Raw genomic sequence first — 22,464 nt, forward strand, 5'->3', positions numbered from 1 at the left:
CCGGAGCCGAGTGGATACTCAGTATAGAAGGTGACCGGGATCTCTTACGGGTCGAAGCCATCGGAGCCGAAGTCCCTTGAACCCCAGATGGAGCCGAGGATATCTCGGCTCCGATGCTGGATAAAGTGTCGGCTCCAGCCGGAGCCGACAAGGCCACAGTAGTCAGGGTATCGGAGCCGGTCGGCGCCGAACCCACTACTTGAACAGCAGATGTATCGGCTCCAGCCGGAGCCGATGTCGGCTTCGACGGAGCCGGAGTCACCGGAGGAGGCTTGGACACTGTAGCCTGAGCCTTCGGTGGTTTAGAAGGTTTTCCTGACCCTAATTTAGGAGGAGAACCTTCTGGCTTAAGTAAGCCTCGGAGGATGAGTTTATTCCTCCTTTCCTGCAGGACTCTCTGGCTAAAAGCATGACATAAAGCACAGGAGTCCTGCAGGTGCAAAGGCCCCAGGCAATAAACACAAGAAGTGTGACCGTCTGTCAGAGACATTTTCTGACAGCACTGGTCACACTTCTTGAAGCCTGAGACCTTGCCTTCCTTTGACATCCTAGGAGGATGGAAACACAAACAATCCCAACAAACACACAAATTAATCCCTTACACAAACACACAGGAAGGGAATAACCAATGGGGAAGTAGGCCTGACTAAAAAACTTTAGACTAAGATTATAAAAAAGTTTGAAAACAAGGGAATAGGGTGGGCTGTAACTAACTGCAGACTAAACTGACACTAAAAGGGAAAAATAAACCCCTAACTACTCTTTTTCTTATTTTACAAAGAAAAACTTACCTCAGCTGGCAAAGGAGACATCTTTCGCTAAGCGACAAACGAGATCTGAGGTAGTTCCGCCTTGCATCATGGGATATAGGGTTGCCTCGAGCTGGTAAAAGGAGTTCTCGAGCTAAAGCAAGTGCCGAGTCGGAGCCGAGGATCGGCTCCGAACCCATCCAGCAAGAATGAAGGCGAGATTGACAACTTAACATCTACAGTTAAATAATAATTCCAGAGGCCCTGATAGGTCATGTTTCATGCTATTTAGAAGGCATCCTGGGATATTGTCTGGGCCCATTGATGCAGGGTTCTTGGTCTTAGATAGTGCATTAAGGACTGGTTCCCTAGTGATAGTAGGGGGAGTTATATTTGATGATATTTCCTGAGGGAAAGTTGAGGGGGAGAGAGGAGTAAAGTTGGTACCCACTCTTGTCACATATTAGAAAGCTTTCAAACAGGTGAATAATTATCTAACTGATGTCTATCTTAGCTTTTTATTTCATAAGTCTGCAAAACAGTATCAAAGGCCTGTCTGGAGATGCTAATTTTAACACCAGTGTGAAACCTGCTGTCTCCCAGATTACTTTCTTATTTTACATTATTTTGTAAGGCTCATCATTCATTAAATATTGCATATTTTATGAAGTGTGTTTTCTGCACACAATTTTGGAGAAAAAGTTCTCAGGCAGCAAATGGTTTCCTGGCTTAGGAGGGATTAATTAGCTGCCTCCTGCTCAGATTTGAATGACTGAACATGCAGTGGATGCTTATTCCAGAGGATTGAAAGGTGCTGAGGTATGAACGTGTCCCTTTGTGCTTTCTTTATTTTTCAGTGAAGACTTGGGCTCCAGGTTCTGGTATTGGTGTAGCCACTGGACTTGTTGAGATACAGGAGGTCCATTACTACCAGGTCTCTCTGGGTGCAGAAAGAGAGAGAGCTCTTCTAGCAAAAATGTACAAAAGACAGACTAAAAGGGTAGAGCTTCCATCTTCTGTAGATAGCTCAAGAATTTTGATCTTTTTGGTTATGAACATTTGGTGTCTTTCTAATTCTTTGATATGGTTAGTGAGATACATCCATAAGGCTGCATTGTATTTGACAACTGGGGTGATCAATGCTGGAATGTAAGTGAGTAATTACCTCTTTAGACCCTGAAGATACTTCTTTGGCAATTAGCTGTGGTAAATCAATAAATAAAATAAAATAAAATAAAAATAAAAAGATTTCCTGACAATTGTTGTCACATGATGGTCAAAAGAATAAATCCTCAATCTGAGTTCCTAGGTCACTGACTCCATTTTTGTTTTGTAATGGTGTACTGTATATACCATGAGATGAATGGAGGGGTTGTTTACCGAAAGTGATGATACTACACAAAGAGGGAGAGTTCATTCGGGATTGTTTGTATGCCAGAAGGTGACTTTGCAACAACCCCCAGTTTGCAGTCATCTGCAAACATTTTTAGCTAGAGGTTTTGAGTCTTGGAAATGTGAGAAGTCCAAAAAGGAAAGGTCCTGGTACTAAGCCCCGAGATACACCACTGAAAACTTTCATACTTTCTAATGAGTTGCCTGCAGCTCACATTGTGTGGGTTCTATGTTTTAGGCAATTTGCCATCCATCTTACCACATATGGGACACTTTTTAAAGCATTTAGCTTCTGAATTATGCCAGCATGAATAATAAGAGTTGAAGGTCACCATCTATAGCCTCTGTAACTCTTTAGAATAAGTTCATTAGATTCAGTAGGCAGGATCTACCCTTCAGAAAGCCAATTGTTGGGAGTCAAGTTGAATAAGATATCATGGTTTATGTCATCAGTTATTATAATTTCCATGGCTTTGCAGATGAGAATTATAAGACTGATAGGTTTGTTGTTAAGACCACACTCATAGAGGGACAGAGCACCACTCATCAGGGACACAACCAGTATTTAAACTTAGTTTAAGGAGTGGGTTTGTAATTGAATGCTAAACATTATTAATTAAGCAACCAGGTATATTGTCAGCCCCCAGAGAGGAATTATTTTTGGTCTTGGTTAGCACTTTCAGTAAATGATCATTATAGACAATTGGAGGAGTAAGAGATTCAGGTATTTCAGTTCTTTGTACAGAAGTCCTGGAGAGAGTTTGGGACTGAATTTGTTTGCTAGGTGCCTACCTGTAGAAACATTATTTTATGTTGTATTTTCTTATGTTTACTATTTTCAGTGATTTTTGACAGGAAAATGGGCTTCAGTGAAATGGGGTTTCAGTCAACTGCTTTTCTATCAAATGGGTTTCAGTCAAGTGGGGTTTCATTCAATCAGTCTTCAGTGAAATCCATTCAAACATTTAATTTTCTGTCAAGTATTGTTCAATCAAATGATAGCAAACCATTTATTTATGGTAGTGTAGCAAAAGGGTGGTTTATCTTTGAATTTTTCATAATAATTGGTTTTGTTAGGGATTACTAGTGTTGTACATTTTTTTAGATGGGTACAGAATTCCTTAGTTAACCTTGCTGCTCTGTCAACATCAGCGGAGGTGCATTTATAGGTGAGTTTTGATATTTCATCATGCAGTAGGTCGATTTTGTCAAATTGTAGCCTCTGAATTCAGTGGAGCTTGATGCAGCAGCTTTTGGGAGATAAAGAAGATCACAAGCTTGTGGCAAGTGAAGGAGATACCAGAGGAGTAGTACAAAAGGCATTAAGACTCTAGAAGGTTTGTTTATGACTGGACACAAAGAAGGTTGTGGTTATTAGGTCTAGGAATTTTGGGACATATCCTAAACTGGAAGTATAGGTACCCTCAGATTATTAAAAATGATCTAAAGTCACTTAAAATAAAGGATATTTTTGCAGAGATGGACAGGAATCTTATGTGGTCATCAGGAGAGAAAGACAGTGTTCAATAGCAACCTGTTAGTTTATAATTAACGCTATGTAAAGTGATCTGTAGTTTGCCGAGTTCGGCCTATGGCTCCCTAAGGATCTGCCAGGTGGTTATATGTTCTTTGACAAATACAGAAACACTACTGTAGTAATCATATGTTAACATAGGAGATGTGCAAAATTCAGGTATAGAGACAATTTGATCCTTCCATTTAAGCAAAGTCCCAGTAAATACATGGACATTGATGCTTTCCCATTAAAATGTGCCTTAAGGTCAGACAATTTATCATACAGACTTCTGGCATTGAGAAGAGACACTTACCGTGATCCAATTTCTAGACTGATATGACATTTTTGTTGGAATATCCACCCAACACACTCTTCCTAAAAAGGCACTAGGGGCAGCAAAGCTTTATCAAGTATGCAGATGCCTTGGAATGAGAGGTGCGGCCATCCTTAAGTGAAGCAAGCTGTACTGTTTTGTGTTTCATGATTCTCATTGCATGCAGACACATATTAAATCCCACTGGATTATCACCAGTTGTTTAATCAAATACTGAAACCAATTATCTTTTCTTTGTATCTAGCCATCATTCAAGGTGTAACACTGACAGCCCAGCTATCTGGAATTTTGTAAATAATTATTTGTCATTTGTGAATATTGATATGATTCATATGCTTGTCTTACAAATGTAAGATAACTATATGTTATCTGTATATTAAACTACTGGTGTAGAAGTGTGTGTTGGACTGTATGTTATGTACTGAGCTTCAAGAATGTAACCACAGTGTACCCTACTGGAAAAAAAAAACAAAAATGTATATAAACTATATACCTGTGTCAATATATGTTTTAATAGTAGAAGCTGGAACATACAGAGTCAACTTGCAAAACTTCAAGAAAATAAGTTGAAAAGTAAAGTGTTTTATGATTGTGTTATCTCTCAGCAAGCAGACACAATCTCTAGAGCTAGAAGTTTTCCTATTGCTTTGAAACAGAAATAATTACTATGTTTCAAATGTAAAAGTGTTTAATTGTTTTACAACTTCCAGTTCTAAGCAAACATCTGAGAGATATGTATTTTTCACAGAGAAATGTTAAATTTTGTAGGTTTCTGTTAGCCTGGGAACTGAAGGCAGATGACAAAGAGTGATGTCATTCAGGCTAACCCAGCAATAATATGTGATATTAATTTAAGAACTCTGTGAGAGAGAAAGAGTGGGCATTTTGTATCTTGTCTTGGACCTAGAAACATCCATTCACCACTTCTGCCTGTGTGTTGCTCTGTAAGTAAGTTATGTAGGGCATAGTACCTTTTAGATATAGATAGGAATATAGTAAAGATTAGTTTAGATGTTTTCTGTATTTATTTGAAACTGTCCTGAAATGTTGTTTTAAAATATTTCCTGTGATTCTGAACTCTGTAGTTACTGTGTTGTTTGAGTATTGTCTTGTTCTTTTATTATGTATTGTTAAATATATTTAAACCTTTTAATTGTGTCTGGTTTGTTTATAAATATTTAAGCTCTTAGAGTACTTGCATATGTATTTGGTGACACTGTACAGGCCACTCCTAAATAGCATTGAAAGTCTTGATCACACTTACCATTTGGATAATAGTAACATTACACAGTAGGATTGGTCAACCTTTGTAAGGGCCTTAAAAGTAGTTGATAAGTAGTGGCTGGTGGCAGCTGGTACTACCTTATAGTCTGGGCAGAAGGGGGCATAGCTAGTAAATCTATGCCAGCCTTATAAATGTGCAAGTGGGGAGTCTTATTGGGGATCTGGAGAAAGAGAGAGAAACCAGCCTCTAGACTGACTGTGATCTCTGTGTGCTCTTAAGGGAAATTGTACTTTACTGTGTGTGTACATGTCATTCTCCCAATGTGTATGTCCCTCACTGGTGCTAGTGGTGAGGATCGAGGCCCCTTGATTACTGGGCCAGTGCCAGGGCATCACACAAGGTTAAAAAAGGATTCCACTCAAGACCAATGTTTTTATGACACTTGTAACATGCATGAACACTTTGGACATGTGTCTCTGCATGTTAACCTCCTGGAAATTTACCTTAGCTTTTGATCCTGCTTCTTTGAATCTGCACAGAGGGGTGCTATACATTCTGCTATCTTACCCTACATTTGAAGCTTTCCGTTATGTGTACTGCTACCCCACTCCCAACCCTCTACTCTTTGTATTTCCTGAACAATCCATACCCCAGTTGACAAACTCCCATTTGTCATTATCAGTCACCCCAGTTTTTGTGATAACAATACTATTCTCCTCCCATACTAAACCACTGTTTGCAGTTTGAAAGTTCTTGTTGATTCCTCTGGTTTATTCTCTGCCCTTTTACCTCATTCTGTATATTGACTGGGTAGCCACTGAGTCTTCTGCTTCTTTGACTCTTTTTCTTATTATTATTTAAAGGCACTGTCAAAGAGTCTGCATCAGTGACACACAGGATAAAGCCCTGACTATGGCCCAGATGGCCCAGGTCCAATGGGTGGCTCAGGAGCTTAATAGTACAGGCAAGAAGGATAGGAATGCAGATCCTGGAATGGGAGTGGTTGTTCAGTACAATCATGCTGTTCATTTCTCTGATGGATATCAGAAGAAACACCAAGTGCATATATTACTTGAGGGTGGATGAGGTTGTCCTGCTGAGAGTAAGCCCTTTATGGAAGTGGGGTGCAGAGTGGTGTTGGCACCTACTGCATGAGCAACACAAAGGACATTACTGGCTGGGCTGGGGTGAGGATACAGTAGGAAAGCAGTCCATATGCAGGAAAGTATGATGCTGTCCCAGGTGCCTCTATCTCCTCACTACCCCCAAAAATGGAACAGAGTTAGTCCAAGTGAGGTTATGTCAGGTTCAGTAGACCCAATGTATAAGGCAGACCACAGAAGTAACTCACCACTCTCTACTTTTCAAGAATTTTGGACAAAAACAATACTTATGCAGTGGAAAAGACCCAAAATCAGGAGAAACATTTACATATTACTCTAATTTACTTAAAAACATTAATAGATCAACAAATTTCCCTCAATGTATATTTATGAAAAAGTAGTAGCATGAAACTCTATTGTCTGGCAGACTGTAATCTTCAGAGAATCACTAGAAAATTCATAACTGCATTAAACAGGGCAAACATATGAGGCAAAAATCAGAGACAGTCTGCAAAATTCTGAACAGTTAAAAGGTTTGTAGCAGATAATGATCAGCTGTAATGAGCAAAAAGTAGCGAAAAGTACCATCACCAAGATGTACATTTCAACCCCGAGCTGCTTTATACTACTATTCCTTTTGAGCCAAGGTGGATTCTATTCTAGGCATTGAGATGACATTTCTGACAAGTCCTCCCCGTCCAGTTACCATTCCCATCCCCACTTGCCAGTAATTGCACTCCTTGATCTCCTCTTTTCCCAGTATGCTGTTTGATCACTTTATACATTTGAGAATGATATCTTCAACACCCTGTCTTGTTATCTGTCACATTCTCAACCCATGTTACTAAAATCTCAGCTGTGTCAGCTGAAAGGTTAGTAGGGTCTATGTGCACTACATATGCACCCACATCAGCCTCTTTAGTGGTCATCATTATCACCATCTCGTTTGTCTTGCAAAGTCCAACACCAGTTTCACTATAACCTGTTCTGTCTGGTTTCCCCTTGGTAATTGATTCTCCAGGCACAAAAGCCATCTTCACTACTCACACAGTGGCCGTCATCTCCTTCACTTACTGACACATATTAGTAACTGAATGACTGAAATGTTTCCAAAATCATTTCCAGCACATCATGTCTATTAGCCTTTTCACTTATCCTTATCTCCACTGTCAGTCTGCCCTTTCATATGGCTAGTAGATGTTCAGCTCCCCTGCACAAGGTACAAGGTTTGATCCTGATCTCCAGCCAATGTCTGTTTTGCATTTCTCCATGTGTCTCTGTGGTTCTCTTCCCACCCTCCCAAAAAACAAAAAAAACGCATGAGTGTTTCCACCTTTGTAGGCTGCAGCACTCTAGATGGCTTGTTCTTCCTTGTCTTTTTTTCACGGCTCCCTTTTTCACTTTATCCTTCATCATATTCTTTGTCACCTCATTTATATGTACTCTGGTGATAACTTTTACCCATGGTTTTCAGAGCAGTACATGGGCATCAAACATGAACTCTAGGAAGTTGAACAGACCAACTGATTTGGGCATCACCTGTGGTGTGCAGTATCCCCAAGACAGGACAGCATGCATCACAGACCAAGCATCATGTCAGGACTAGTGACGCGACTGTCTGAAAATTGTGTCTAGGTGATTTGGTCATGTTGATTAAAGTTGCTAAATAGCCATGGGTATTTGCCAGCGATAAGTGGGTTGAGGACCCAGCCTACTCCAACCTTCAAGAGGTGCCCATGTTAACAGTGGTCGGGGAGTATGTGCCCCTATTACTAGTTGGTCCTAACCATGAAGCTCGGGAATGGGAAATGGGGGGGGGGGGTTGATGATGGTTTTAGTCCCATATTCTCCTAGAAACCCCAGTATTGTTCTGCAGACCCACATTTTGTCACCCTCTCAAAGCTCCCTGATACAAACTACTACTCTTATAATGATAATCGCACCCATCTCTCATCCCCCACCCCAAACCATGTTAACCAGCTTGCAGAGGTTCATATATTCATGATTTATTAGGCATGCCATCCAAGAGAACATGAAGAAGCCTAGCAAGCTTCCAGTTGCAGCAAAGCACTACAGACTAAATGACTTTCTCTTAGTCATACAGTAGGGAAATGGAGGCTGAGGGAATCAAACTATAAACTATAGGAAGCAGCAAGTTAACAGCTCATAGCTATATTCCTCTGTGTTAACTACAAGATACTGCACTGCCATTTCTATTTATTCAGTATTATTTTTACATCACTTGCTTTCCCTTATTTTAAAGTATATAAATTAAATTACATAAACTGTATTGTACTGTTGAACAGCACTTCTTACTTACCTGAAGTAAATGATGAAAGATTTGGAAGTTCCTGTGATGTCTACAGCAATATTCAATTGATTTCATTTTCTAATAGTTTCAGTACTCTTAAGTTCATTGCTAGCATGTTTCACTGAAGTCCTGAGGCTGAGAAATGTGGATTTCTTACACTTTTTCATAATTTTCCTTCTTTTGTTATACAGTTTACTAATACATCAGTTCCACCAGAGAGGTGTATTTCTGGATTTACCTTTACATAAAAAGCAAAGAAGTACAGATTTTTTTTAATTTCTCCAAATATTGTTTATACATATATATATATATATATATATATATATATATATATATATATATATATATATATACACATTTCTTTTTAATTTCTCCAAATATATATATACTGTGGCAGGAATGGATACCATTCCAGAGTCAGGGTATAATTAAAGTTTATGAAATTAATAATGCTTCACATTTTTCATCTTTGCTAAGACTGATCCTATTACACTGTTCCTAGAATTGCTTCATTCTGCACATCATACAGTGTTACAAGTAATGCTAGCATATCTATGTTCACTTGAAAGTTGTTTTTTATTGGTCCTGTACTCCTAGTATTTTATAACTTTGCTTTTATCACCACATAGCATGCTATAAACCTTGGTTGTAACTAGTTCAATCATGAATGCTACTTATATCACCTGAGAAAGTTTTAAACATTTGGAGTTGTATATCTGGTGATGAGAATATACCAACTTTGGTAATCAGACTAATGACATTTATCTTAGAAGATTCTGAGAAAATGGAACATTCATTGTAATTCAAAACTGGTAATCTGGAATCTGGTCTAAAAGGTTTTCCACACATTAGTGTATATGAGCTTCAAGCTACACTTTAGTAAAACAAATAAGCAACTTAATGAAAAGGTCAAGCACTGAAAGCTGTAAAAATATTTAAGACATTGCACAATTTATTAAAAATTAGCTATTTGGAAATAACTCTCTCCAAAAATAATGAATGAAGCTAAATTAGACTAAGCAAATACTAGTGAATCAGAAGCTAAACTTACTAATGATTTCCATGATTCAAAACTGTTAACATCTGGATAATTATTTTGTGTTTCAGTATTTAAATTGCATGCCACTTTCATCACTCTGTGATGAAAGACAATAATGCCTGAAAAAGTTAATTACCCTGAAGAAGCCCAGGAGCGGTGCACGTATCAGTTACAGGAGATGTTGTTACAATATCATTAGAGAAAATAAACAAAACTAGAGGCCCAAAAGGAAAACAGCAAAATGTGCCCATTTCAAGCTTGGACTGTAAAGGTAACAATAATGATTTTGTATGTAACATTTCTTCACATGTTTGAGAGAGGGTAAAATAAAGCAAATTAGATAAAGAATTTAGTTTTGTCATGCAGCAATACTGCATGCATCTGATATCACAGACATGTTCATAAATTATGACTAATTCAGACTTCAGAAATGTAATTATGATAGTGATTTACTACACATTTCCTAAAGTATTTTTCATGAGGTGTCAGAGCTTTATTAGAAAAGTGACTTCATTCTTGCAAAGCAGCAGTTTAACCCATCAAAAGTACTTTTAGATTTGCTGTAGTTCAGCTGCAGACCTAATTTAAAGATTCTGTTAAACAATAGAATACAGTGTGCTTATCTAAGCTATTGCCACTTGAGAGCATGTGATTAAAACAAATGAAGCTCAGTGCAACTCCTTGTGAATGATGCAAACAGACTAAAAGCCACATAGGCTAAACACTTCATCATGGAACCACAAAACTCTCATTTATGTCTAAAATTAACTTACTCCTATGTGCTTCTATGTGCTGTTTGCCTTTGTGCCTGCCAGCATTAGGCCTCCTCCTGCCATTCTTGTGACCACTTCTAGCATGATGATGAGCATCATCCAAAGATGCCATTTTTAGTTGGCCATGGAGGTTATTTGTGCTCTTGTTAACAATCTAGCAATAAAAATACATTTCTGTTAAGGCCCTAACCCTGCCCTGCCCCAGATGGCTGACATAGGCTCCTATGTCACTGTGGAGTATCATTCACTCTCCCTGTGCATGTGTGCTTCTACCCTCATGCTAAGGCTACTTTCAACAGTTTGGGATCACCATGACCATATCCTTGCCCATGTGATTTTGGTGCCATGCAAGCCTCAGATTTCATGATTTCAATCAACTGACCAAAACCACTAACTGAGCGAATGTCAGCCACTTATTCTCACCTTCCTCTACCTGTCTGTTGCAATGATTGATGTCACTATTTGAACTTGGAAGTCAGGACTTTATCCTTCTGTGTCACAGAGTTAGGCATGACCTGTAGTTCTCTGAAATAGCACAGTCTGTGGACTTCCTGACAATGGAGTTAAGTGTATATATATAAATATATATATATTAGGGAGTGATGGAGACATATGCTCCCAGTGATGTTTTCATTAAATAGGTATTGTTAAGGCATTTCATTTGAAGTGAGATATTATTCTTTTTAAGTCATGAGCTCAGATATTATTCTTTTTAAGTCATTTCCCAATGTAAGTCACATTTTATTCTGTTGTAGTCTCACTTATACTGGATTTCACATTTGTTTCTTCAGCAGCTTGGGATACAATGGACGGAGATTTAACCAGATTACATTATTCTTATTCCCTTGGTAGTGGTGCTGCGGTAGCGTTGTCGCCTCACAGCAAGATGTTGTCACGTTCAATTCTCAGCTAGAGCGTCTTCTGTGTGGAGACATGCGTGAATGGGCGTTCCTTCATTGAAGGTTGTGCGTCAAGGCTGGTAACTCGGCACGTAACAATCCACTACCAAACATTAGCGGACCGGAGTTCCGCTGTGGCGACCCCTAACTGGGATAAGCCAAAAGACACAACAACAACATTATTCTTATTATGCCAGCTCCTTTCTACCAGAGTCAGGAAATCCTTCTACCTGGCCTAGTTAATCTCCAAGGGTCTCTCTTCAAGTTCCAAAGATGTCATCTTAACACTCTTCCTTTTTCATACCCATCATTGCATATAATGATGCTTTGGTATGTACAGATCCAAGCAAATTACTTTACGAAAAATGTCCAAATGATTTTTATCCAAAAAAAAATAAACATCTTAGATACTTCTGACCCAATACATTATCATTATTTTCCTTATAGTCTTTAGCTTAACAACTGCTCAAGGGTAACCTGTGTTTCTTTATTTATTTAATTATTATATTTGAGTTACCAGGTAAGTGGATAGACAGTGTGAACAAAGGAAATGAGAATGACAAAAGTGAAGTACTTTGTAATGGTTGATTTTATATTTTTTTCCTCAGCCAATTTGGTCTCCAATGGCCAGTTCTTGAGCAATGTTTGACCTCCTATTTCTTCACAAAACCAGAGACCTAAATCTACACCAACAAATAAACAAGATGCTCTGGCAGAATAGGTTCCTAACTCAACATATATCCAAGCCCCTACCACTACAGGTCATGCAAAGTACTATTTAGTCTGCCTTTAAGGCTAGTCTTGATGACTGGATATGTATTCAAACATTTGCACCAGAGTTACCATGCATGGTCCTGCTTAATTTGTGAGGCAAGTATTATTAAATTCTTGAAAAAGGGAGGCAAGAACTTTTAAGTGTGTCTCTCAAAGGTGTGTAAGGCTAGGCTTCTTATAGTTCTTGTTATCAAGTGCTCTATATTGTTCCTATGCTCCTAAATGTTGTATTGCTGATTGAAGTCTTGTGCCAAACATAAAATCACAGCTGTCAAACATGTTGCCTTAAAATATGAAAGCAAAAAATAATGACATCATTACTTGGTCAGTTTACCAGTGAAAGCCAGCAAATGTGGACAAATATTATTGCAGCAGTGAAATGAATAAGATGTTAGTTTTTACTAAAAATTGTATAAAATAATGAACAAAAGTTTAAATAATATTTATCCATTATTATATGCATTGTTGAGAATGCAATATGACCCCCATGGTGATCTGGGTTACATGTTCCTCCTGCACTGGAGGGAGGGTTAGTATCTGCAGTAATAAATACCTCATAGCTGAGATGCTGGCAAAATCACAAGCAACTCTCTTGGCTGCCTAATGACAGTCTGTCCAGGCAGCTGTTTCCTTTGTGGATATATTGATGCCTCCTGCCATGAGGAAGCAAATAGGCTGAAGTACAACTGTCAGCAAGTACAAGGTAAGAAAGGACTAACAACTGTAAAGCAATGGTTATGTCAGTATGAAAAAATGTGTTTGGTGAGTTTATTCTCACTTGTCACATAATAGTTTATATTCCAAAAAAGGCAAAATATATAGCTTTCATTGTTGTGTCTAATCTACCTTTTGTATCTAAAAGTGGCTATTTCATGAAGCCTATCTTCATACTGTTTGATTCTCTATTAAAATTGGTGTTAGCTAAAGGCAGGTCATTTAAGTAAAGATCCTGATTGTTATTTCTCTGTATCATGGTCTTGTTGTGGTTCTTGGCACACTGACCTTCTTGGATGCATTAGAAAAACCTTAACCCTGTGACCTTCTTGGATGGTCAGGTGTCTTGGAAAGATTCCACTGCTACTTTGTACATGATACATGATAAATGTAACAACATTTCACTATGCATTTATTACAGTCAAAAGAATAATTATTTTGAAGGCTTGTACAGCTAGTTAATACTATTTAAGTTTCTGTTGCTGCCATGGTCTGTGCTTTGTTCTAGTACTATATTCTATGTTGAATGTTTAATAATTAATTGGCTACAGAATGATGGAGGATCAAGCAAATGCATTTAAGTTCACTCAAAGTAGTGAACAAATAGTATATACTGAATGGGCAGGATTCACGAAGGCTTGCACGGAGTGTAAGAGACGTGCAACACTCCATGCAAGCCTCGCGATCCAGGAACAGCACTAAACTCCGTGTAAGAGACCAGCTAAAACGTCTCTTACACGGACTGGGCGTGGACATGCTAAATACCTCACTTGCAGCTGAAAGGTATGCAAATGAGGTATATTAGCGATCCACGAAGCAGAAACCAGTCCGTGTAAGAGACGTTTTAGCTGCAGAAATGTACTCAGTTGACAACTGAGTACGTTTCTGCATATTCCACAACGGAGCCATGTCAGCTCCAAAAAAAGGGTGCATATGACTCAGGCAGCATGCCAATGGCCAAATATGTGGCCATTGGCAATATAACCCGATGCCAAAATAATAAAACGGGCTGCGCTGTATAAAACATGAAAATGAAGGTTATAAACCCACAAATGTGGGTTTCATGCAATACATGGAATGACAATGCAGGGACCAGCAGACCAAAAACAACATGGCCACCGTGTAGTGGTTGCTAAGGGGGGAAGCTGAGTCTAAGACATGTAACTAAGCATTAGTAGGCAATCTCATGTAAATGAGGGTTAGGATACTGAATGTCACAGTCACATAGCAAATGAGCACAGTCTGAGTAGTGTAAGAGATACATAAGGGGGAGGAATAGAGTAGGAGATAGGTGACATCACAGGGGGGAATTGTAGAAAGAAATGCAGTTCATTGGAGGCCAGTGTAACATGACAGATGACAGACACAGATCATGGAAATAGGTGTGCCACTAGATAATTCATGTAAAGTCAAGAAATGGAAGGTGTACACTGTTACTTACACCAAAGTTTCTTGCTGGGCGTGCATGCGAATGTGTGCGCACCATGAAGCGCGAGTAGGGCAGTGTGCGTGCGTGTAAGGCAGACTGAGCATGTGGGAGTGTGTTGGGAGATGTTTAACACTGTTTGTGCGGGTGTGCGCGCTTGTAGGGCAGGCTGAGTATGTTGGAGGCTGTTGGCAGACGTGTAACAGTGTTTGCGCGGCTGTACATGCATTTTAACCCGAATAAGTAGATTCTGAACCGTGTAAGCACATGTGCGCTCGTGTAAGCCACTGTGAGCGTGTTTCTGATAGTATGCACGTTGCTCCCCCCTGAAGAAACAGAGAGGAAAAAGGAAGCAACAGAATTAATAGGAAGCTAGCAGGGATAACTGCTGAAGCTAGCAGGTGAAAACAATTAGAAGCAGGCAATTACACAGGCAGAATAGTAGCCCAGCCCAGCACTTAAAACTCTGCAAACAGTAGTGCAGGATGTTTCCCTTAAGAGACACTGCAAGACAGGAGTAAGCTAATAGAAGTGAAAACTGAAAAAGCTTCACTCAGAGCAGAAATGTTAGGGGCTGCCATAGCTGTCATAATGAGACATAGGCGACTTGCTGAGGGTGGTGACAATGCAGATGGTGCCAGACAACCCACAGTGAGGAGACGGAGAAGAGTGTACAGGCCCAGGGTCACCTACCATGGGTTACATGAGCTGGAGATAGCAGAGCACTACAGAGTGGACAGAGAGCTCCTGCAGCAAATTGTTGAGCTGTGCAGGCCACGCCTCACACACAGAACCAACAGAGGGGAACCCATCCCAGTGGAAACCAAGGTATGTGTTGGCCTAAGAATACTAGCAACAGGTACCTTCCAGAGACCAACTGGCGATATGATGGGGATATCACAGGCATCAGCCTCCAGGGTACTGCACCAGTTCCTGGATGCCATGTCAGCACATGTCAGTGATCATGTATATTTCCCCAATGCCCGTGAGGTATTGGCCAGCAATATGCATCTCTTCCAGCAAATAGCGGAATACCCTGAGGTAGTGGGTGCAATAGACTGCATGCACATACGCATCAAAGCACCAGCCGGTGAGCAGGGTAGGGCCTACATTAACTGCAAGGGCTTCCCCTCCATCAACTGCCAGGTCGTGTGTGATGCCCAGGGCATAATAATGAATGTGTGTGCTGGCTGCCCTGGGAGTTGCCACGATTCCCACATCTGGCATTTGACGCAGCTGTACCAGACATTTGCCAATGGGGACATCCCACACGGACACCTAGTGGGGGATGCAGGTTATGCACTGGAGCCGTGGCTGATGACACCCATCAGAAATGCACACACACCTGAACAGGAACGCCATAATGAGGCACACGCACAAACACGTAATGTAATAGACCGTGTGTTTGGGCTGCTCAAGTCACGGATCCGGTGTCTGGACACATCTGGTGGAGCCTTGCAGTACACACCAACTACATGTACCCAAATTGTCATGGTATGTGCTATGCTACATAATATGATCTTGCAAAAACAGCTGCAGAAGGACCAGCATAGGGCCGGGCCAAACAGCCCCCCACCATTGCCAAGGCCATCACAGGCAGAGCGTGACTCAGAGGAGGAACAACCTGAGCCTGCCCCAGTAGGCAGAAGGAGGCATGCCCAGTATGCCCTGGCCTTGGCAAAGAGGCAACGCATAGCACATACACTGGCTCAGTAGGAACCCTGGGAATGATACCCCCTCTGACTCACTCAAAGAATAACATGGATGCCTAAAATGACATGACCTGCTCACAAACATGTACAGGGAAGTGTAATATGCACATCCAACAGAGGCAGCCCTGCAGCACCACCTGAGGCATGAATGCTATGTGTTAAGTAATGTAACACCATGTACTATATGCACACCTGAGCACCCTGACTAACATCCACCCTCACCAAGCATGAAGCCACAAAATGAAGATGGGATGATCAAGTGCAATAACTGGCTGAAGTAACGCAGTTAGTCAAAGGGGAGCCAATGTGTTTCAGGCTGGGAAGACATGCGGAGCTTGACATGATGCACCACCTGCTAGGGGTGGTGTGCACCTATCATGCCATGCCCCATGGATACTGGCAAAGGCTGTCAGTACCCACAGCATGCCCTGAATAGGTAGGTCTCAAAACACAAACCCACCTTCATAGGTTCTACAAGGGATAGGAACCTAGATGTAATGCTACCCAATGACAGATGTATAAACAGCAAGATGTGTGCAGTGTAAATGCACACAGTATGGAGAATGTAGATACCAGTCCTGTAATAGAGAACTGGGTCAAGGCTCACATCAGCACCCTAACACTACCAGGTCACACCTCATACTGTGCTGTACAGCCGCAAAACATGGAACAAGCTACAAAAGGAGGGTGACTAGCAAGAAATGGCAAGGATAACCACACCGCCATGTTGGTACCACAACAAGAAGCAGCATGGATTAGCCATGGTCAAATACCAATGGCTAAAACCGCCTCCCAGTATATAGCCTGCTGCAGACTACTGTCCTAATACCAGGAACTGCACCTGGCCTATGTCGGAATACATGAATATATCAAGCCCCCCAAACCACATTATATTGCTTGACTGAAAATACCCAGACATACACCGGGAGCATTATACTAGCACCAACACAGTAGGAGAAAATTACCCAGATTCCATAAACCAAAATGCCCAGGAACAACGTACCACTCCCACAAGAGGGTAAGCATACTGGATGTGATAATCAGCAACATGTGTACTGGATGGCAAGATGAGAAGTGTACCCCTCACTGGTAAGACCAGACCATAGAGTAATCACACTGGATATACACATCCTGACCCCAGTCCCTGGCCAGAATACCACAGTGAAAAACATGTGTAAAGCATAGGTTGCAGCCCTCAAAACCGATGTTGAATCCACAAAAGGCCCTGTGCAAGTGCAGAATATGGGACACACCACAGAACATGTTATACAGGCATTCCATGAACACAGCCAGGAATGCTTGGAGTATGCAATCACAAATAACAACAACACACAATGCCATACACGCAGGCATCTGGCATGCTGGACTCCAGCCATTACCAAACAATGCAAGAGAATGAGGAAGCTACCACATGATACAGCAAACATAAAAAGGGAAGTAATCACTGACCAGTAGTATGGCAATAACATATGTCCACACATACAATCCACTAAATCCAGCCACAACAAGTAGAATCTGTGAATCCAGAGGCAATGTGACACCAGTCCCAAGTACACAGACAACCACAACACCCCCCCTATAAATACAAATATATGTGATAGATGCATCCATGTATCCAAACCAGAGGTTGAGCTCCACCAACTCAGTACTGTCAAAACTAGTCAGGAGGAGAAGGTAACCACATACACCACAAACCCAGTCCCACATAGACCTACCACAACTGTAAACCAAACACATAAACACAGACAAATATTCCCGGAGGTCTTAATTACAAACACACCACACCAACAGAAGCCTCCAAAGCAGATCACAAGCAACCACAACCTTCAAACATAGCACATGCAATGAATAGTAGGCAAAGCTGGTGTGCCAAACAGTCACAGGCCAGAAGGAGAAACAACATGCCTGATACAGTCGTAATAGGTGTCTGTATAGGCAGACACACTGCTGTCCCACTCACCAGACTGAACAAGGGAAAGGGTAGAGTAAGCTGCCTGTAGGCTGCCACAAAATGCCACATAACACAAGTACGCAGGTCACCCCAAAGCAAGCAGAAATATGATGCACTCAATGTCCATGCTGGTGTGAATTACCTGAGATATACCTCCCTGGTCAACATCAAAAGAGACATGGATGGTCCCTCTGAGTATGTACCCCAGGGCGGTATGACACTGGCTGTGTGCAGCATCCAACCCTCACCAAGAATGATGTCACAGTACAAACACAGAATGCTCATGTTTAACAGCTGGCACAGTTACAGCTGTCAGTCCAAGAGGGTCTAATGTCTGTCTGCTTGAGATGTCAAGCATGACAAGCCATGCTGCTGTTCCAGGGATGGCTTGCAGCTGTTACCCATGTGCTTCTGGATACTGGATAAGGCCTTTGCCGCCTCCATAGAGCCATATGTAGGCAAGGCCAAAAAGACTACCCACCACCCTAGAAAACATAAGTGGTAGGAAACATAAGGGTAATGCTGACCAATGCCAGATGTGTAAACTGCAATATGCATGCCCCTGAGGCACTGCCCATTATGGAGAACATTGATGTCTGTGCAGTGACAGAAGCCTGCTGCAAGCCTAGTGATAGCACACCAGCACTACTAGGTTATACCACATATCATGTGTTATGGCCCCAACACCTGCACCAAAACATCAAAGGAGGGAGTATCCATATGCAGCACAGACACCCATATTGCCAGGTAACTGACAATGCACAAAGCAGCGGAGACCACCCATGTGCACATAACTGTAGTCAAAACTGCTGTACAGTCTGTAGCATGCGACAGACCACACTCTCACACACAAGAACTCCACCCAGACATCCGAAGACACTGGACAGTATGAATGTCCCACCAAATACCAGACAAGGTACACACAAATTACCACATAGGTGTCAAACCATTATGTATGCAAGGAGTAATCAGGGACCTAGGGACACAGGTCGACATTAATCTGTCATGTGACACCCACAATGCCAATGTGGCTATGAAGATTGTCGATATTGGACACCGTATCATGAAAGGATTCACATCAACATCAACAGAGGTCACTGTGCAGCTGTACTGTTCCCTTATCAGACCCATAATCTAGTACAATGACTCATATGGGATGTACTGTACGTGACACCTGCAGCGGTTCAGAAGACCTCATAGTTATCCCACCAACAGGATAAAGGGTGTGAAATATATGTCATATGCTGCCTGGCTGTAGACACCCCATCTGACTGCAGTCACACACTGCCTACACAGAGGCATTGTATGTCTGTTGTACAAGGCCATGTCCAACACAGGAGTAATGGACATGCTCCACCACAGGAAATCAAAGCCATTGGAGCTGTGAGAGTCACAGATGTCAGCCTCAACACATATTTATTTATTTTATTTTTTTTATTTTATTTTACATTTGTTTACCGGGTTAATCCAACTGGATACATATCCATTTTCAGCGGAGACCCGGGGAGAAAAGCTCCACAGTAAAAACAGGACTTGGACTTACATACAGATAAATTCTTGATAAAACAATTAATTAGAGACATAAATTAAACATAGCCATTGCCGGTCAGAGACCCGGGGAGAAAAGCTCCACGTTAAAAATCAAGACTTTGATTTGCATAAAGAAATAAATTCTTGCTAAATTAAATTAATTCTTGATAATATGATAGGACGAGAACGACAATTTAAACAGCATAAGTTAAATAGTCCAGTGATATATAGGAAAGTGAAATTGGGCTACACTAGACAATATTGAGGATTACGATTATAAGCTCAGAGGAGAAGGATGAAGTTTTTATCCCATAAGTCGTTCATAGTAATTATGAGGGGAAGGCAGTCAGAAGAACTAGAGATGTTATAAACATGTTATTATGGGGATCTAGTGGAAAAAGAGAAGGAAGAGAGGGCAATAGGAAACGACAAGAGGGTGTTTGTGGACTTTTAGGATTAGTCCGGTTTAGTACAAGGACATAGCCAATGAGCTTTTAAGAATAATTTAAGATTACTTTTGAACTGGTTGAGAGAGGTAGTTAGTTTTAGGTTATTAGGAAGGGAATTGCATAGTTTTCCAATGGAATTAGCATAGAGAGCATCTCCACTTAAGTTGTTAGATTTGGTAGTTTGTACCAGGACACTATGTGAAGATCGGAGGCAGCTAAGATTGGTGTAGGGGGTTAAAAGTTTGTTCAGTGAGGGGGTTTTCTCTGGTTCCTTAATTATTTTGAATGCTTCAGTAAGTTGGCTAAGTTTGAGAAGATTAGGGAGTTCTAACCAGTCAATTTTCTTTAGGTTAATGCAGTGATGGGTATGCACGGTTCTCCTGTAACGAATTTGGCAATATGGTTATAAGCAATGGAGAGTTTATTAAGCTCAGTTTTGTTGAGGAAGGAAAGTACCGGAGAGGCATACAGTAGGGTGGTGAGGAGGTGTGTACGTGCTATGGTTAGTTTGGTATTGGGAGTTAGAAAGTTCTTAATTCTGTACATGGAACCAAGTTTCTTGTTTACTGTCTTTATAGTTTGACTGATGTGCAAGTCAAATTTGAGCTTGTGATCTATAATGACGCCTAGTAGTTTGGTGTTGGTAACAGGCTCTACGATGGTGCCATTAGTGGACTGAACATGGAAGGTCATATTATTAATGAGTGAAGGGTGTTGCCCCAAGGAAGTGGTTGAGGAGGGGAAAATTAATAGTAACTTGGTTTTTGTTGGATTCAGGATAAGTTTCTGTTCTGTGAACCATTTTTCAACCGCAGCAAAGCAGTTTTGGGTGGCTATCTGGAGATTATAGAGAGAAACGTCAGAGCAGATTAGTGTGGAGTCATCTGCATATTGAATGCAGGTGGCTTTGGGGATGACTAAATAGAGATCATTTATGAAAACGGAGAAAAGAAGGGGACCAAGTATAGAGCCTTGGGGAACACCTGTGGTGTTAGGTAGTAAGTGAGATAGCTTGCTTTGCCACCGGACTGCTTGTTGTCTACCTGAGAGGTAAGCATTAAACCAGCTTAGGGCTGAGTTGTCAAGGTGAAGGGTTTCGAGGGTGTGGAGCAATAGTTGATGGTTGACCATGTCAAAGGTTTTTGACAAGTCCAGAAAGAGAGCAGAAGTAATTAATTTGTTATTACGGTTACAGTTGACTGAGTCAACAAAGGAGAGGAGGGCGGTAGTTGTACTGTGATGGGGGCAAAAGCCATGTTGAGTCTTGGACAAAAGATTGTTATGGGTAAGATAGTATAGGAGTTGCTTATGAACACACCTTTCCATTATTTTTGCTATTGGGGACAATATAGCTATAGGTCTAAAGTTTGAAATTTCCGTGGAGGAGCCACCCTTGTGAAGTGGGATGACATATGATATTTTCCAAAGAGATGGAATTGTAGACTCTGTTATAGTTCTGTTTATCAAGTTTGAGATAGGGTAGGCTATAACATCTGATGCTATTTGTAAGTATTCGGCCAGGAGACGATCGGCCGATAGGCTGGATGGTTTAAGTTTCTTCAGTAGGCTTCTGATATAGGAGGTGGATATTGGTTGAAGGTTAAAGGCGGGTGGAGATTTACCAATAGCATTAGCTATGGAGGAGGAAGAAGAAGGTAACTGACTGGCTAGGGACTGGATGGTTTCAGTGAAAAAAGAGTTGAACGTATTAGCTATTTCTTCAGGATCTTTACCAGTAAGTTTCGCGGGGGTAGGGGTGGAAAGTTTCCCAGAATGAAGGAGGTTGTTAAAACCTGCCCAAAACTTCTTTGGGTTATTCTGATGTTTGTCCTGGAGGTGACAGTAATAGTTCTTTTTATCCTGGGTGATATCTGATTTTGTAGAATTTCTAAGTTGTTGAAATTTAATGCGATCTAGGGGTGCTTTCATGGTTCGCCACTTATCTCATGCCTTGTCTCTAAGCTTAATTTTTGATTTAGTTTCTTTGGTTAGCCAAGGTGCTGTGCGGATCTTTGATCTGATAAGACGGTTTGGTGCATGAGAGTCCAGTATCTTTAGGAATGTGTCATTGAAGTAACCCACACTCTCGTCTAGGGGAAGTGTTTTTAACATGGACCAGTTACACAATTTGAGTTCATTTAGGAATTGCACTGGGCGAAATTTCTTTTTATTTCTAACAAGTCTATAAATGGGAGGGCTTGTGAACATCAATTTATGTTTCATAATGAAAGTGACAAGGTGGTCACTAAGATCATTGGGGAGGGTCCCTGTGGTATAATTATGTGTATCTTTATTGGTAAGAATCCAGTCGATGGTGCTTTCTTTTTGCCTAGTATTTCCAATTCTTGTGGGAGATGTAATATTTTGGGAGTAGCCATGTAGGTTGATGGGTAGGGGATTTATCTGGTCAGAGAACTGGGACCAGTCAATGTTGAAATCACCCAGTATGATGGTTTCTTGGGGGTAGTTCGTGGCTAACCAACTTAGGGTTAGTTCTAAGGTTTCTACATTTTTCCCGGGAGGGATGTAAACTACAATGAGATTGATAGTTTTATGGTTATTTAGGC

This window comes from Protopterus annectens, chromosome 12.part0, assembly GCF_019279795.1.
Source record: "Protopterus annectens isolate FY-2018-M chromosome 12.part0, PAN1.0, whole genome shotgun sequence".
In the NCBI taxonomy this organism is placed as follows: domain Eukaryota; kingdom Metazoa; phylum Chordata; order Ceratodontiformes; family Protopteridae; genus Protopterus; species Protopterus annectens.